Source organism: Heterocephalus glaber, unplaced genomic scaffold (genome assembly GCF_053883595.1).
Source record: "Heterocephalus glaber isolate CG9 unplaced genomic scaffold, H.glaber_assembly_v1.0 deba00001058, whole genome shotgun sequence".
Lineage (NCBI taxonomy): Eukaryota > Metazoa > Chordata > Mammalia > Rodentia > Bathyergidae > Heterocephalus > Heterocephalus glaber.
Window position 1 is genome coordinate 2,802,907 of NW_028258184.1, and position 17,582 is coordinate 2,820,488.

At 45.7% G+C, this 17,582-nt stretch overlaps 2 pseudogenes; both read right to left on the reverse strand.

Moving 5' to 3' along the window:
* Window positions 1-1,414: 1,414 nt before the first annotated feature.
* On the reverse strand, window positions 1,415-2,290 carry LOC101712750 (ribosome biogenesis protein NSA2 homolog pseudogene; annotated as a pseudogene).
* A 13,885-nt stretch (window positions 2,291-16,175) lies between these two features.
* On the reverse strand, window positions 16,176-17,178 carry LOC147828520 (transducin beta-like protein 2 pseudogene; annotated as a pseudogene).
* Window positions 17,179-17,582: the final 404 nt, after the last annotated feature.

Genomic DNA, 17,582 nt, shown 5'->3' on the forward strand with positions numbered 1-17,582 from the left:
CCTAGGAGCAGCGAAGTAGAGAGAGACAGGAAGTGTCTGGGGTTTCAATACCCCTTTCAGAGCCACCGCTGGTTACCTAACTTCCACTAGACACCACCTGTTATATGTTCCACCACCTCCTGTTAGTGCCATGGTCTGCAGTCAATCCCTTCGCCAATCTTTGCCCCAGGAACCACTTTTGTGGAAGGCAGTTTTTCCATGGATCGGGGGTGAGGGCGGTGTTTTCAGTTTCAGAAAGATTCAAAGGAGTATACAACCTAGATCACCCGTGGAGTTCAGAGTTGGGTTGGTGCTCCTGAGACTCACTGGCCTGGCAGGAGGCTGAGCTCAGGTGCTAACGAGCAATGCGAAGCAGCTGTAAGTACAGATGGAGCTCAGCTCCCTTGTTGGCTGTGCACCTTTAAAAGTGGAAACTGTAACATAATGGATAATTCCTCCCATCTACACACAGGGGAAGGAAATTCAGATGCTGGGTAGCAAAAAATAATAATACTATAATTTCTGTTTGAGTACCAAATGAAAGAGGTGGGTTGGGGACCCCTGCTTGTCCCTGTGCCATTGGGGACATTTCAAATCCAAATATAGTGTGCGCTATTACAATCTGCTTGTTTCTTGGAAAATCTTTTAAGACCTCTCGTGGGGGTTGAGTTTAGTTGCCTTCCTCTTATTGCCTCCCAAGATACACTTTAGGCTTTTATTTTTTAGCAGTCGTTATTATAAAGCCAATGAATTATAAGTAATAAATATGGGAACGTTAAAAAGAATCTGGGATCTTATAATAGTGTTTTCAGTATCATAGTTCTTGACGCCTTTCTGCTTCCCTCTGACCTTTGCTTTTGTTTTTTTCCCTGAAGTTGTAATCCAGACAGAAAACATTCTTCCTTGTCTCAAGTAGAAAACACCTACTGGCTTTGATAGCCCTTTCCCTTCGTACATACATTATTTCATAGTCTAGAAAGGCTGAAGTCCCACTTATTGAATTGATGTTTTATGAAATAAAGTAAATCCCTTTTTGTGGTTTCCAGTAGCAAATGGAAAAGGATTGAGAATTCTCTAACTTCTACTCGTATTTTAATTGACTTTATGATTGAAACTAAACTTCCAGAAAATAAACTGAGGGAATAGGCCAATGGTTACAAATTCAAATGCCCAAGAAAGAAGAACCATAAATATGAGTATCAGGATGAATGAATTACAGCAGGTGGTAGTGGGAATAGGGTCAAACCCGAGGTAAATGCCAGTGTAAAAGAATTAGAAGAAAAATAGCACCAACCCCAACTTGTTTAGTAGAAAAGGCTATGAATTTACTGTTTTGGGTATAGCTATACTGGTAACTTTATTAAAATCCATGAGAATTTTTTTTTTAAACTGGGCCATTTTAATATTCTTATAATTTAATAAATCTCTTGATGACTGCAGTTACAAAAGCTGTGGTAGTAGTCACAGTAATGGTGGTTTTCCTCATTGGTCTGTAGTCTTCAATAAGTATAAGAAGTTATTCTATGAAACATCTGTCAAACCAGTAAGACTGCATTGATGCATCCATCATTCTCAGGATTGTTGGTTACCTGAGCATATTTACCCCAGATAACCTTGCCTCCTTGTGCCACAAGGCCCAACTCACGTTCATGTCAATCACTGTACCTTTGGTAATAACACCCAAAGTTGTATATAGTGGTGATGAAGGATTTTTTTTCACACCAAGTATTGGCAGGCAAAAGGTGGCTTTCAGTTCAGGATGTGTTACATGGGCCTTCTTCAAACGTAAGCCCATTGGCCTAATGAACCTGTCGTATTTTGGTGGTTTTCTTGTAAAGCCATCTCCAACAAAGCAGACTTTAGTAACCATCCTCTTCCATGCCTTCTTTTTTCTCTTTCCAGTTTGAATAACTTTCAATACTTCTGTCTCTCCCTGTGCACAAACTTTGGTCAGAGGGACTTCCCATTTTCCTGCCTTTTCTTTTCTTTTCTGTTTAATCATGTTGGAAAGTACTTTTGCCCGAGACTGTCCCTCTCTGTCTAGCAGATAGGCAGGTACTGCTTCCTGAGAAGTCTTTTCATCATTCTTTTGTTTGGTGTTTCTCTTTTCATGCATCTTGATAGTTTTCATTTGTATTTTCCCGGCATGGTGCTGTTTATGGTAGAGCTTAGCCTTCAAGCCATTCTTTTTTTTGCCTTCTTTGAACATTCATGAGCCTCTCGACTTTCCTTCTTTCTCTTTTTCTCATGGTAATCCAAACGATACCTGTAACGTTTACAGTGTAATTCAATATATTCATTTTGTGGCATCGTGACAGCTCTGCAGCCGCCGGGGGTGGCCTCAGGCACGGGAAGAAAAGTTTCAACTTTGGGGTCTCCAAATGTATTTTTTTTAATATAAGTCACTAGGCAGTAGATTTGGTACTGAAAAGAAATTATAGTATTATTATTTTTTGCTACCCAGCATCTGAATTTCCTTCTTTGTGTGTATATGGAAGGAATTATCCATTATGTTTAAGTTTCCACTTTAAAAACCGGGGTGTCATTTCTCCCTCTTATCCCACAGAGCCAGATGTTAGGTACATAATTGAGAATTGAACAGGTAGGTAGATTCTCCCTGCAGCCTACCTCCTATGCCTAGCAGTGGTAGTGAACTTCGGGCATGTGTGCTGCAGCTGGCTGTTTGTAATTATTGAAAGCTCTTCAAGGTTCTCCCTCACTAGCCTAGGGTTTTTAATCCCGAATGAAACAAAGAGGCACAATTCAGGAGTTCTTCAGGGCACTGGAAGGATGTATGTATTGCAAGTCCACCGGTGGAGAGCCAGTGGCAGGACCCGTACCAGACCTTAGTTTCATTCTTCACTATTATCTCTTGTTTTTTGTTTCCTAATCCTGATTGTCAGGTTCTTACAGATTCAAGGAGTAGATTCCTTTTCTACTTAGAGTTAGTTTTAGTTCTTTGCAGCCAAGAATTGTCAGTGGGCTGAATTGGACCCCTAGAATTCATATGTTGAAGCTGTAACACCTGTTATCTCAGAATGTGGATATCTTTACAGATAGGGCATTGACACACAAAGAGACACAAGGGATGTATGGGACGAAGGAAGACAGACAAATGAAGACATGCCAGAAGGTGGCCAGTTGCAAGCCAAGGAGAGAAGAAGCCAGGCCATGGTCTTAGACTGCTAGTCTCCAGAGCTACAAGAAAGTGAACTCCTGTTGTTTTAAGCTAGACAGTCTGGGTTACTTTGTTGTGGTAGCCTCTAGCAAACTAATAAAGGCTCTGATTAAGGACCCAGTTAGGCTATGGGTGTTGCTACTATGATGGGCAGAGGCAGGACTACTAGTTTATCTAAATACGTTCTCCTCATTTTTGGCTATATTTATCTGCACATAGAAATTAATGACCTGTTTTATTGGCTTAAGCAGTACATGTTAGAAAGTATTTTGATTTAAATACCAAATGCTTCAAAGTGCTTCTGATATGCAGTGTCCTTTAAGAAAATTTTCCCTGCAAAGCAAACTTTTACAAAAGACTTGTCAGTGTTTCAGTATGGCATATGAAATCTCTTTTAACTTGTCAGTTTGAATTTCAATACTATAACCTTCACTTCAACCTATACTGACAGGCAATTTTCTTAAGTGGGTGACTTACCTATTTCTGTTGGAAATATTTCTAGGTGCTGTTATGATAATTATTATGGCATTTGTCAAGGAATCAAGATGTACAATTTCCAAATATTTTTTTCTTCACTGACACTAAAACCATTTTCTATGGTGCTCATCAATCATGTCATTTCCTTAGTAATAGCTTCTTGTGGTTTCCCGTGTCCCTGTGAATTTAGTACAAGGGATTCTACACTTTCCTTACCATTCATGCCTGATTTTTATCTTCTGGTATTTCAGTTTCTACTCTCCATGTAAGGCCGTCTTTCTTACTCACCTCTTCCACCACCACCCACTACTTTCATGTGCTTTATGCCTTTTCCTAGTCTTCTGTATGTTACACCAAAGAAAAACTAATATCTACCATCTATCTTGGTACCGTAATGAGAAACCTTGGTGAACAATTGGATTCTCCTTTAATATCCAAGTCCAGTCTAGTCTTACTGATTCTACCTCTTAAGTATTTCCTTTTTCCGTAGTGGGCATACTTTTTGAGACAGGCTCATGTAGCCCACACTGACCTGGAACCCATGATTTTCTGCTTTAGCCTCCCAAGTGCTTGACATTACAAGGGTGTTCTTCATCTTCTGGCAGCATTATTTTTTTGTTTTCGTTTTTGTTTTTATTATTTTGGGAATAGAAATCAGGATCTCATGGATGCTAGGCAAGGGATCTATCACTGAGCTATATTTTTAGCTCACTTAAGAATCTTTCAAATTATTCTCTTCCTACTTCACTCCCTTATTTCAGGGCCACATCTTTTGCTTAGACTATTACAAGTAGCTCTGACATTTTTCTTTTTCCTTTTTCTTCACAATGCACTACTCTGAAAGTAAGTTCTTTAATATGAATTTGATGGTGTCACTGCATCTCTTAGATGTCTTTAAAGTCTTCTCATGTACATATATACAGATTTTTATTTTACAGTAATGAATACACTTTTTGTTACATTGATGATTATTCCATAAAGTAGTGTCAATTTTTCTTATTACAAGCATCAATCTTTTCCATATATCTTAGAAGTCAGAATCTAAACACTATAAGAAAAATTTCCATTCTCAATGAGCTTGTGAACTGTCTTGATGATTATGTCTTATTCCTATTGTCCATAAAAACTTGTATATTTTTCTAAGTAAAGTAGTTGCTTAATGAACATTTGCCATGCTCATATAGAAGAGTTCAGCAAGTTGTCCTAGGAGCTTCTATTAAGTGGAATGATGATGTCTTTATGATTCCTGATTCATGAAAATCATGTAATGTTTTCATTTTAAGCTTTCATTTGTTCTTAAAAATAGCTTGCTACAATTATTCAGCTAGCACATCAACAAAATAAATGGGGGAAAAAACAGTAATGGATAGAACATTTCATGTCACTAAAAACCTTTTATATGTATTCAGAATGGCGTGGGGGTATTTATGTAATAGTCATATTAGAAATGGTGAAAATTATCGGTGAAAAAATTATCGGTGAAATTATCTATCTATTTATCTATCTATCTATCTATCTATCTATATTAAGACAAGCCAGGATTTGTTCTCATTTTACAGATGAGAAAACAAACTCAGAGGTCAAATGATCTTCCTGCTCCTGGTCTCACTCAGTAAGTGACCCAGCTACAGGTGGGACTGAGGACTTCTGACTGTAGCAACTTAGCATCCACTATCTGCTCCTCTCCCTGGGCCGAGCATGGAGACCCTGAGGAGACCCTGAGGCCAGAGCTGCTTCTCCAAATAGGCATGCCAAGGAAAGTTTTGTTGTTGTTGTTGTTGTTTTTTTTGAGACAGGGTCTTGCTGTGTAGTTCAGACTGGCCTTGAACTCACTATGTAGCCTAAAGTGGCCTCAAACTCATGGTGATCTGTAGGGGGCCCTGCCCCCCCCCCCCGCTGGAAATCTTGAGTGCCTTTTACGGACATATCCGGGCCTGCTACAAATCTACCCGGCAACAAGGAAGTAGCCCCAGTACCCTCCTCTTGCTCCTCCCCTCTAGCCCTACGGTATATATGTTGTAACAGCTTCTGCAATAAACGAGACTTGATCAGAAACCTGTCTTGTCTCCATCTCTCGTGTCCCCTGTCCCCTCTCATCCTCGCTCCCCCTCTAGGGTCTCCGTTGACTTACCCGCGGGCCGGGACAAGTGGCGCCCAACGTGGGGCCAGAGAACGGGGGATCCAGTGAAGGACGCTGCTCAGGGGCCCTAAGATTAAGATTGAGGAACAAAGAGCATACTCGACATAGAAGAGGCTTGCGATTGACGTGGACCTGCCGTCTTTTTGCACCTCGGTAAGTTGAGCAGCGATTATGGGACAGGGCATTAGTCAGCACGAACTGTTTGTGCAAGGTCTCAAAAAGACATTACAGGCACGAGGGGTAAAGGTTACAGTCAAACAATTGCTAAAATTTTTTGATTTTATTAAACATCTCTGTCCCTGGTTCCCTGCTGAGGGAACCATTGACGAAGAGAGATGGAAAAAGGTGGGGGAGGCTCTCCAGGATTATTATGCCACTTGCGGACCCGGGAAGGTCCCGATTGCGGCGTTCTCATATTGGAATTTGATTAATGATATTATTTCCCAAAAAACAAGGGATCCACTGGTAGCTCAGGCTATACAGGTTGGGGAGGTAGCCCTCCGTAGTGGTGAGGAGCTGACACCCGCTGGTGACACTGACGCAGTTCCCCGGGACGCCAATATGGCGCCGGGACCCAGGCCAGTTAAGGCCACGCCTTCCTCGCCAGACGAGGAAGAGGACTTGATGTCCTTTGACAGTGATGATGATCCCGCCCCCGACGGACATAACGTTCCCTCGGACCAATCCCAAACGGCCGCGATCCCTGCCAAGCCCTATAAGGCAAAGCCTTGCCGGACCCCCGCTTCCTCTTCCTCCATCACTGCCTCTAAGGCAACCCCACCCTCGCGGGAGGTTCCGCCCCTATATCCCTCCCTTCAAGCCTATCGCTGCTTGCCTCCGCCCCCAGATCCACCCCAAAAGGACTCCGGAACTGACGAGTCTGCGGGGGAAGCATTGCGGGGCGGCTCTGGGTGCCCCCCTCCTTATATCCGTCCAGGCCCCAGCACTCCCGCTTTGGCCTATCCTGTTGTTGATCCCCAAAAGAAACTCCGGGACAAAATAGACTTTCTAAAAAAACAGATAAGGTTAGAAAAGGAACATCAAGAACTTATTACCCAGCTTGAGGGCTTAAGAACAGGCAAGGCTCATGGAAATGTCCCTAGAGAGGACACCCATAAGCCACGACCCCCCATTAGAGGGGCGACCCCCAGGGTGCCGTCCGGGTCAAGGGTACCCCTAGAACTTGAGCCCGTGGAAGCCTTCCCTGTCACTGAGACTGTTGACGCACAGGGTCAGGCATGGAGACACCATGGCGGCTTTGATTTTAAGGTTATTAAAGAGCTTAAAACGGCTGCGGCTCAGTACGGGGCCACTGCACCTTACACCATGGCTATTCTAGAATCGGTGGCAGAAAATTGGCTCACCCCAATTGATTGGCAGACTCTGGCCCGTGCCACCCTTACAGGAGGTGACTACTTATTATGGAAATCTGAGTATGTTGAGAATTGTCGAGAGACCGCTAGACGCAATGCTCAGGCGGGGAATGGTTGGGTGCTTGACATGCTTCTTGGGGAGGGGGCCTACGCCGCTAACGACCAGCAAATACAATTTGACGTGGGGTTGTATGCCCAGATTCAGACCGCAGCCACTAGGGCCTGAAAAAAACTCCCTTCCAAAGGAGACGTGAGTGCCTCCCTCACTAATATCCGGCAGGGGCCGGACGAGCCGTTTGCGGACTTTGTCCACCGCCTTCTCACGGCGGCAGGCCGGATTTTTGGGAGCGCGGAGACAGGGACAGATTTTGTTAAACAGCTTGCTTTTGAAAACGCCAATGCCGCCTGTCAGGCCGCTATCCGCCCCTATAAAAAGAAAACTGACCTTTCCGGCTACATTCGCCTTTGTTCTGAGATTGGGGCCGCCTACCAACAGGGCCTTGCCATGGCGGCCGCCATGCAAGGCTTCACAGTCAAACAATTCTTACAACGCCACGTCGGCAATAAATGCTTCCGGTGTGGGGCCATCGGCCATTTTGCTAGAGAATGCCCGACCGCTAAAATGCAGGGCCCCGACGCTCCGCCCCCAGGGCCCTGCCCCCGATGCAATCGGGGGAGGCATTGGGCGAGTGAGTGCCGATCCAAGACTGATGCCCAGGGTCGACCCCTCCCCCCTCTCCAGGGTTTGAATTCGGGAAACGGGAAAGGGGGCCAGCCCCGGGCCCCCAATTCCAAACAAATTTACGGGGCGCTCAATTTTGCTCCAATAAACAGCAATCCATTTCAGACCTCGTCAGAGCCACAAAAGGAAGTGCCGGATTGGACCTCAGTGCCACCACCCACACAGTATTAACCCCAGAAATGGGAGTTCAGGCCCTTGCTACGGGAGTCTTTGGACCCTTACCTAAGGAGACCTTTGGCCTCGTAATAGGCCGAAACAGCAGTACCATGAATGGACTGCTGGTTTACCCAGGAGTGATTGATAGTGACTACTCTGGGGAAATTAAAGTTATGGTTTCTTCCCCCAAAGTTATTAATACCATTCAATCAGACCAAAGGTTTGCCCAATTGTTACTCCTTCCCCTTCTCTCCACCTCTAATAAGGCTCTTAAAAACGCCCGAGGCAGCCAGGGTTTCGGCTCATCTGATGTCTACTGGTCGGAGGTACTTTCAGCACAAAAGCCTCTCATGACCTTGTGGTTAGATGGGAGACAGTTTTCTGGGTTGGTCGACACTGGTGCCGATGTAACTATCATAAAGGGAGAGGATTGGCCTCAGGCGTGGCCATTGAAGGACACCCTCACCCATCTCAAGGGTATAGGGCAGAGTCAAAATCCTAAACAAAGTGCCAAAGATCTGACCTGGAGGGACCAAGATGGTAATCAGGGCACCATTCAACCTTATATCATCTCAGGGTTACCCATTAATTTATGGGGGAGAGACCTATTATCACAAATGGGGATAATTATTTCCAGCCCCAATGAAATTGTCACTATGCAGATGTTTAAAAATGGGTACATTCCAGGAACAGGGCTGGGAAAACACCCTACTAGCCTTACTCACCCCATTGAGCCTGTCCCTCGGCCCCCTCGAGCAGGGTTGGGCCATTTTCTATAGGGGTCGCTGACACTCCTGCGGTCCATGCTGAAAAGATCACCTGGCTCTCGGATGATCCAGTGTGGGTCGATCAGTGGCCCCTCTCCAAGGAGAAGTTGTTAGCAGCTCAACAGCTGGTGCAGGAGCAGCTTCATGCTGGCCATATCATTCCTAGCCACTCCCCTTGGAATACTCCCATTTTTGTCATTAAAAAACGGTCGGGAAAATGGAGGCTCTTGCAAGATCTCAGAGCAGTTAATAAAACTATGGTACTCATGGGAGCTTTACAACCCGGTCTTCCCTCACCGGTAGCCATCCCCCTTGGATATTATAAGGTTATTATTGATTTAAAAGATTGTTTTTTCACCATTCCCTTACATCCTGCAGATCAAAAACGCTTCGCTTTTAGCCTCCCGGCGACCAATTTCTGCGCCCCAATGCAGCGCTTTCAATGGCTAGTGCTACCCCAAGGCATGGCCAATAGTCCCACCCTGTGCCAGTCATTTGTAGCCACAGCACTTCAATCCACCCGAGACAATTGGCCTCAAATGTATATTATCCATTACATGGATGATATTCTCGTGGCGGGACAATTGGGAAGTGAGGTTTTGGCTTGTTATGCTGACCTTCGGCGGGCCCTTGAATCTTGTGGCCTCCAGATTGCCCCTGATAAGGTTCAACTAAAAGACCCTTACAGTTACCTCGGATTTCAGATGAAGGGACGTCATATTTCCTCCCAGAAGCTCACCTTGCGGCTGGACGGTCTTAAAACTCTGAATGACTTCCAAAAACTGCTCGGAGATATTAATTGGCTTATGCCCTATTTAAAACTCACTAAACATGACCTGAAGCCTCTCTATGATACCCTGCAAGGTGATAGCCACCCCACTTCGCCTCGGGAGCTCACTGCTGAGGGGCGCAAAGCCATTAACACGGTAGAACAAGCCATTCAAAATCAGACAATTACCTTTGTAGATTATAACTCTCCTTTACAATATATCGTTTACAGAACCTCTCTCTCCCCCACCGCTGTCTTTTGGCAAACCGCTCCCCTTTTATGGGTTCATCTCCCAGTTTCCCCTAAGCGGGCCTTTTACCCTTATTATGTTGCAGTTGCAGACCTGATTGTTCTAGGTAGAGACCATGGAAAGATGTACTTTGGAAAGGAACCTGATGTCATTATCCAACCCTACCTTAAAGATCAAATCGATTGGCTTATGCAGACTACCGATTCCTGGCCAATTGCTCTCGCTTCTTATTCAGGATCATTGGACAATCACTATCCTCCCAACAAACTCATTGACTTTGCTAACAGACATGACTTCATTTTCCCAAAGGTCACTTCTTGTTCTCCTCTGCCAGAAGCCCTATCCGTTTTTACAGATGGTTCTTCCACTGGGATGGCTGCCTATGTGTGGGACGATAACATTGCCCAGTTCCAAACCGCCCACTCTTCGGCCCAATTAACCGAGCTGCAGGCAGTTATAGCGGTCTTTTCTACATTCCCTGCCCGAGCTTTTAATCTTTTTACTGACAGTGCTTATATTGCTCAATCTGTCCCCTTATTGGAAACATGTGGATTGATCAAACTTGCTTCTCAGACTGGTGGTCTCTTCCTCCAATTACAAGATTTAATCAGAAAGAGATCCGAATCCTTTTTCATTGGACACCTTCGTGCCCACTCTAACTTACCTGGCCCACTCACACAGGGCAACCGCTTAACAGACCTAGCTACAAGACCTCAAGTTTTGGCCTGTTCAATAAATACTGATGCCCCCATTCCAATTGACCAGGCACAAAAGGCACACCAACTGCATCATCTTAATGCTCACACGCTTCGCCTTATGTATAAGCTTACTAGAGAACAAGCTAGACAAATTGTTAAGGCCTGCCCTACGTGCACTCTACACCTTCCTACACCTCATCTGGGAGTTAATCCTCGTGGCTTGATTCCAAATGCCCTCTGGCAAATGGACATCACGCATTACCCTGAATTTGGAAATCTTAAATATATACATGTCAACATTGATACCTATAGTGGATTCATATTTGCCACCCTGCAGTCCGGGGAAGCTACTAAACATGTCATCGCTCATCTCCTCATTGCCTTCTCAGTACTTGGATGTCCACAACAAATTAAAACAGACAATGGTCCCGGCTATACCAGCTCTGGCTTCTCCAACTTTTGCAAACAATTTGAAATAACACATATAACGGGAATCCCATATAATCCTCAAGGACAAGGCATTATAGAAAGGGCTAATCTCACACTCAAAATTACTTTAGACAAAATAAAAAAGGGGGAATGGTACCCTACCAAGGGGTCTCCTAGAAACCTGATATCACATGCACTATTTATTCTTAACTTCTTAAATTTGGATGCCAAAGGTTCATCTGCAGCCAATCGTTTCTGGCAACCAGAGACGCAACGACAATTTGCCTCGGTGATGTGGAAAGACCCCCTGGACCACTCATGGCACGGGCCCGATCCTGTACTTATCTGGGGCCGAGGATCGGTGTGTATTTATTCCAAGGAAATGAAGTCAGCCAGATGGCTCCCAGAACGCCTAGTAAAACAAGTTGATGGGCGTGCTGATGATGCCGATGACCTGACGTTGTCCAATCCTGATCAGTTAACAATGGCGCCCACAATTTCAATTTAAAATGAGCAAGGATATAATTCAGCTTATCTAGTAATGTTTGGGTGCACCCTGATGTTCTACACCGTCTTACATGTTTGTCTAGTGTTTGTTGTTTGTGGTCATGTAATTGAGCTCAAAATGTTCTTTTCTCTTTAAGGGATATTCACCCATTGTTACATTGATGATGTTATTTTGTTAAAGATATGCTTTTCTCTTGGATCAAGGTATCACTGGAATTTATTAGATTAAAGTGATTTTTAGATGGGAACTCCCTTTGATGAATATAGAAGTGGCCACCCAGAAAATATTGTTCTGGTCTTAATTCCTCAAAGGGACTCCTTAGTGAAATTTATATCATGTGATCTTAGGGAACATCGTCATCATTTAAAGTTTGGACCTCCGGCGCACAATGAAGAGGGAACTCATGAAGGACATCTGGCTGAATGAACGATCCGAAAACAAGAATAGGATGAGCTGGAAATGCCTAGTTCCCCTGATGTTGCTGACCAGGGTATGGGTGGTGTCACCTTCAGAAGGGTTAGACCACATGAAAAATATATGGATTCAGTTGGCAGGCTCGCTCAACTTGTCTGAGTTTTGTCTAAGTGCTGATGTAAACTTTCATTATATGTTGGGAAGTTGCCTCGTTCCTGTATGTACCCCATTGGAATCATTGCGGCCTTATACTCTGTTTAAAGATATCCCAGGAAAAAATCTCACATATGCAGATAGTTACAATTGGGGATCTGCTACTTGTCGCAGGCCCAAGAATGCTGTCAAATTATATTCACCTAAGGTAATTATGTCTAATAAGACCGAATGTGCTGTATACAGAAATTGTACAACTAAATGTCTGCAAGTTAAACGTTTGGAAAACATGTCCTGCCGTGTTGAACAAGAAATTATGTATAGTAATTGCCATGTCTCTTTGCCAATGGGTTGGTTTTACACTTGTGAAAGGAAAACTTTTAATTACATTCCGGCCAACTTGAGTGACACTCGTTGTTGCTTGAGTCGGTTGGCTGTGATATTACCAGACAGAACTGATTTGATTGTACCTAATCGAATTAGACGGTGGTCGCCGTATACCGCCCCGGGATGTAATGATGATGTGGGTCTATTGACTGATGCAGAAGTGTTAGTCATGATAGGGTCTTTTGTTGCTCTGCCGTCCATCGGGGTACACGCGGAAGCGGCAGTACGAAGATTAGCCTGTAAAGTGGTAAAAGGATTGAATGCCACCTCCACCGCCCTGGCATTGATTAATCAAGAATTACAGGAACAAAGACAAGCTATTTTGGATAATTGAGCAGCAATAGATTATTTGTTGCTTTTTCATCACCAGGGCTGTGAAAAAATAAAAAATATGTGTTGTTTTAATTTGACTGACAATGGAGAAAAAATCGATGATACAATAAAACAATTGAAAGACCTGGCTAATAAGGTGCACAATGAGGATGGCGGAGACCTATTTAAATGGTTGACCTCATGGCTACCCAACCTACAATGGGTAAAACAATTGTTTCTTGCCATTGCAATTGTATGTGTTTGTCTGTTATTGTCATGCTGCTGCATACAATGGATACCAATGCTTATACGTAGAAATCGCTTTGATTTTTAGATAAAAGGTTCAGGCTGATATGATTTAAAAGCCTTGTATTCCCCTTTGTATTTTAACCTATGTTAATCTTAGTAACTAAAATGTCCTCGGATAGTTCTGATTTTGTAAGGTTGTGATTTCCCCTGGAGCTATAGTGGAGACAAAGATGTACGTCAAAATCAGCGGTAAATTACTGTCAGGATGTTGGCTGGACATACGCTACATGGGCCGATTCCATCTCTGCCACGGCGTAAAATTCTCGCCCCACCTGGTGAGCGGGCTGGCAAGCCAATGACGGGCAACTGAGCAAGCGTGCCATGCAATGAGAGAGCCCTCGTGTGCCGCCTAAGACAGGTGCCAGAGCCTTGATTCTCTGGTTAACCGATGACGGGTAAGGTGCACGGTGCAGACACGTATGTTGCTCTGACCCAAGACAGGCTCAGCCCCCGCAGGCTTGATTCTCCTGACGCTTTTCTAAAAAATAATTTTAAAAGGGAGGACCTGTAGGGGGCCCTGCCCCCCCCCCCGCTGGAAATCTTGAGTGCCTTTTACGGACATATCCGGGCCTGCTACAAATCTACCCGGCAACAAGGAAGTAGCCCCAGTACCCTCCTCTTGCTCCTCCCCTCTAGCCCTACGGTATATATGTTGTAACAGCTTCTGCAATAAACGAGACTTGATCAGAAACCTGTCTTGTCTCCATCTCTCGTGTCCCCTGTCCCCTCTCATCCTCGCTCCCCCTCTAGGGTCTCCGTTGACTTACCCGCGGGCCGGGACAGTGATCCTCCTGCATCAGCCTTCCAAGCACCAGGATTACAGGTGTGCTCCACCACGCCCCACAGAAGTGTTTTAGTCTCATTCTTCTGACAGTAAATATTCAGCAGGCCCCAGGTGCATAGTATTGTCATTCAGAAGTCTGCTATTAGGAAGGTAAACTCACAGTGGAGACTGGCAATGGAATTGGCAAAGACAGGATACTGTGATCTCTGCCAGCTGGTCCTGGTCTGTGTCCAACACTGCAGGCTTCTTCTGTCCCAGCTGTCGAGCTTCCATTTGGGAGGAACCAGCAGTGGGGCTGATCGGATGCTACAAAAAGCTACCCTCTTTCAAGGAACATAGGAAGGGTTGCTGGAGAGTAGAAGAGAAGGGTGACAGAGGGAGAAGGAGCCAGATTGCATATGGCCGTGTAAGCCCAGGTGAGAAGTTGGAGTTTTGCTCCAAAAGTGAGGGGAAGCCTTGGAAGGGAATAACATGACCTGTTTTACATTGTTAAAAGATCAGCCAGCTGTGTAGAAAAGCAGTTTAAGCAGACAACAAGAAATGGGGAGCCGACTGGGCACTGTGGCAGGACCAGGATGGTAACGGAAGACAGAGAGGTGGTGGGCTTGGCCTGTCACGTGAAGCACAAGCGAAGGGATTTCTGGGGTGTGGGTGAGGTGGTGCATGGAGGGGTCACGAGACGGGAGCAGCTTAGGACCACTTCAAGGTTGTCACTTGCTCTGACCTTCTGTACCACTGGGGATGACTGGAGTAGATCCTGCTTTTGCTCAAGAGACCAAGACTTGGTTTTTTGACAAATATATTTTGCTTAGCCTCAAGTCCCTCCTAGAGTCCTCATCCCCTGGCCTCCCCTACCCAAGAAGTCCCCAAATCACAGAATTCAAACTTCTGACCACCTAATCCCTTATTAAATCTATCCCTTCAACTCTGTCCCACATGCCTCCATCCCCAGTCTACTGTTAATTAGCCTAGAGTTAGTATTTATGAACAAAGTACTGTATAGGGATCGTTTCTGTCTCCCTCCAGCCAACTTTGATGGCAGAGACCATGTCTTCTTCATATTTATCCTCCATGTCTAGTGCTGTGCTCACCGCAGTGCAGGCACTCACGTCAGTGATGGACTGAAAAAAGGGGTCCTCAAGCAGGATGTAACCCCCTGAAAGAGAGAGCCCCACCTCAAGACCACATAGTTCCTTCACATAATGTGAAGCCGAGTCACATATGCAATGTGTGACTGAGTCCTAGAGCCCTCGCCTTCCCTAAATATATTTTTGTATTTCTGTTTGTTTTGTATCGGGAATCAAACTCATGACCTTGCACTTGTGAGGCAGGCGGTGGCACCACTGAGCTAAATCCTGGCCCATTTCTGTACTTCCAGTTTGGTTTTGCACCGTATTGCTTGGTCTCCACTTATAGCTGGTAGTTAATGACTTTGACAATTTTTTCCACTTCATCCAAAATGCAGGAACTTTCTACGCTTGACCTAGGGACATTTTTGGAAGGAGGCCATGGAGAGTGCTCTCCATTTTACAAAGAAGAGAACTGAAATTGAGAATTAAATCCCTTTCATTTCCTTTATGATCAAGTTAGGAGCCTGAGTCCAGTGAAAACTCGCTGCCCCTGACCTCACTACCTGGCTGGGTAGCTAGAAGATTCCCAGCATCGCAACCTGCAAAACTGCTGCATTGCTCTTAGGTGTTCTTAGTTTCACCTCTACATTTATGAACTCCTTTCGGTGGCAGGGTATGTGGCCTCAGGGCCACAGTTCTCTCTCTCCCCCCTCTACCACTTTTCTTGGTGCTGTGTGGAGACAGATTCCAACCCTTGGAACCAGCAGAGAAGCAACTTGGTCTTCAGTTGTGGGGAGCAGTGTCAGCCAAAAAGCTTCATTTTAATTTTACTCTTTGTTATAAATAGCCAGGAGACTATGTAATGGGGAACCGTGTCTCCACTAACTCCGATGTTTCCCTTTAGAGTTTGCCCTAGCAACAAGATGAACCTTCTGTAACCCCAGGAAACAAAGTAGCCCATGAGGGCGAGGAGTGTCTAGAAAACTAGCAAACAAGGAAGCAGGTGTTTTTTTGTATAAAGGTCATGGTTAATGACCTAACTCACTGAGGGTGTAAAAGAGAGGTGTAAATAAACTTGCTTGCTCGGTCTTGGGAGCCCTCCCGACTCTGTCTCTGCTTTTGATTTTTCTCAGTCCTCCTTTCCCCCATTCAGGAACTGTTCGACTGGTGACGGCTGGTCCATCACATTCAGTCCAGGAGGAATCAGAACCAATAAAGAACGAGGGAGATCTAAGTAGGCAAGAATACTTTCAATGGGACAAAGACCAGAGGAGCCACTAAGGAAGTCAAGTCAGAGGACTCCTGTTGGAAGGTTTCCATCGTGGGAGCACCTGGGAAGAACAGTGGCGGCCAAGGGGACAGGTGGCCGGACCCTGCCTAAGCCAGTCATCTCTTCAGGGCTCCCAGCTTTTCAGGGCCTCCTGGGCCTGGGCCAGCTGCTTCTGCAGCCTCTGGTAAGTGCTGCTGCTGCTGGTGGCGGAGAGCGCACATCACCACTGCCCTGAGGCCTGGGGTGTTGTGGAGGGGCAGCACCATCTGGTCCCCACAGAAGGCCAGAAAGCAGCCAGTGATGCTGAAGGCCGAGTCAGAGACATGCTGTTTGTGGACCTGCTCACACCTCTTCTTCCTGTGCCAGTGTTGTAGAGATGATTGGTGATGCCGCTGGCCAAGGCCCAGGCCAAGATGGTGTCAGGGGAGAGTGGCAAGGGACACTGCATGGTGCTTGCCTTTTGGAAGCATCCTGTCCTGCTGCTTCTGGCATTCTTCCTTGGTGCCCCACAGTTCCCACACGCTGTCCTCAGATACAGAGACCATCCTCTGGCAGTCGCTGGAGAAGGTGACAGAGTGGACAGCTGCAGAGTGGCTCTTCAGTTCAAAAGCTCCCGGAAGTCCCTCTTCTTCCCCACGCAGACTTCCCAGACCTTCACATCTGGGGTGAGGCCACAAGCCTGGTGCAAGAAGATGGGGCAGCTTAGGTGGTGTTCATCTGGTCCGTGTAAGTTCTAGGCAGCACCTGCCTTTCAGATTCCCCATGACGATAGTCATTCCCTGGGAGTTGGCAGGATGAACTTCTCTATGTCAGCAGTGCCGATGTGGATAAGTGCCTTGTGCTTTTTAGGGAAGTCCACTGTGGTGGGTGTGAAGGGAAACTCTCCATCTTCTCACATGGCCATCTTGAAGGCAGTGAGTGTGACTGACCCCACAGGCCAACCAGACAATGAAGACTACAGTTGGGGCTGAAGCACATAAGCTAGGGAGGTTCAGATTTAGGTTGGCTACCATGCACAGTGCTGCTGCAGGACTCCCATGGTGCTGGGGGCTGTGTGACCCTCTGCACAGGTGGCCAGATACTTGCACTGCTGCTAAAGCCCATGCAGGTTATGTTCTCCCTGCGGCTCTTCAGTGCTGTGGCCCAAGGCAGTTGGTGGAATTGTGTTGCTGAGGTTTCTCCTTTTGAATCCACTGGTGACCTCCAGCCACACCACCTTGCATGTGCTGTACCTCATCTGAACCCACTGATGCTGCTTCTGCTTCTTGGGTCCCAACTTCTGCCCCTCTCCTCTTCCTCTAACCACCCTGTGCTGCGGCAGGCTGACCAGCGGGGACAGCCCCTTCATCTCTGGCATCTGTAGGAGTGCCATGGTGTCTGAGCCACTCTGTATCAATATATTTTTATTCCCCAAATA